The sequence below is a fragment of the Vombatus ursinus genome, unplaced genomic scaffold, assembly GCF_900497805.2.
Source record: "Vombatus ursinus unplaced genomic scaffold, bare-nosed wombat genome assembly UNPS02009835.1, whole genome shotgun sequence".
NCBI lineage: Eukaryota > Metazoa > Chordata > Mammalia > Diprotodontia > Vombatidae > Vombatus > Vombatus ursinus.
The window spans coordinates 8,963,605-8,964,906 of record NW_020949613.1 but is presented as its reverse complement, the minus strand read 5'-3'; the positions used below and the strand labels follow the sequence as shown (position 1 = coordinate 8,964,906).

Genomic DNA, 1,302 nt, shown 5'->3' with positions numbered 1-1,302 from the left:
AATAGATTACTATAGTCATTGACTATTGTGTCTTGCATATTTAATCTATTTCACTGATCCACCACTTTATTTCTTAGCCAGTACCAAGCAGTTTTAATGATTGCTGCTTTATAATACAATTTAAGATTTGGAACGGCTAGGCTACCTTCCCCTGCATTTCTTTTCATTAGTTCCCTTGATATTCTGGACCTTTTGTTCTTCCAAATGAATCTTGTTATTATTTTTTCTAACTCTATAAATATTTTTGGTAGTTTGATTGGTATGGCACTGAATAAGAAAAGGAGCTTAGGTAGAATTGTCATTTTTATTTTGTTAGCTTGGCCTACCCATGAGCAACTGATGTTTTTTCCAATTATCTAGATTTGACTTTAGTTGTGTGAAAAGTGTTTTGTAATTGTGTTCATATAGTTCTTGGGTTTGTTTAGGTAGGTAGACTCCTAAATATTTTAAAATGTTTATAGTAACTTTTAATGGAATTTTTCTTTCTATCTTTTGCTTTTGGGCTTTGTTGGTAATTTATATACATGCTGCTGATTTATGTGGGTTTATTTTATAGCCTTCAATTTTGCTAAAGGTGTTTATTATTTCAAATAGCTTTTTTCTTGATTCTCTAGGATTCTTTAAGTATATCATCATATCATCTGCAAAGAGTGATAGCTTTGTTGCTTCTTTGCCTATTCTAATACTTTCAATTTATTTTTCTAAAAATATGGAACACTTCATGACTTTGCCTGTCATCCTTGCACAGGGCCCCATGCTAATCTTCTCTGCATCATTCCTATTTTAGTATATGTGCTGCCAAAGTGAGCACAAGACATAATTCTTGATGACTGATGATGACCCAGTGTGCAGTGGGAGACCTTGGCCTTTTGTTTGTTATATTGCCTTGAAAATCAGAAAGTCAGCAAGATAAGTTGAAGATGATGCAATAGAGACCCAGAGATGATATAGTGTGTGTGAAATGGTCAGTGGTTACCCAATCAGATTTTTAATTGAGGCCACTATTGGGAGAAAATGGAATTCAATGGTTCCATAGGTTTAGAAGAGAATATAGCTGAATATAGTGAACCATCATAAGCATTCAATATCCACTTGCTAATTAATCATATGCTTTTGCCATTTAAAACTCACTATGAAGAGATGATAAGGTGGGAATATTTCTATATTTGTATCACAAATATTATAATATACTATCCTGAACTCTGTGACTCCATTATGCTTTTTTGCCACTCTCATTTAATTCTCTTCTAAGTAGGATAAGATAGAGTAGTGGTGTCAAACTCAAATAGAAATGCCCTACAG

The 1,302-nt window shown here is 33.0% G+C and overlaps 1 non-coding gene across 1 annotated transcript; it reads right to left on the bottom strand.

The window, feature by feature from the left end:
* Positions 1 to 703: 703 nt before the first annotated feature.
* Positions 704 to 811, bottom strand: LOC114036514. Its single transcript, XR_003568337.1, has one exon. It is a non-coding gene; the product is annotated as a U6 spliceosomal RNA (small nuclear RNA).
* Between the last annotated feature and the right edge of the window lie 491 nt (positions 812 to 1,302).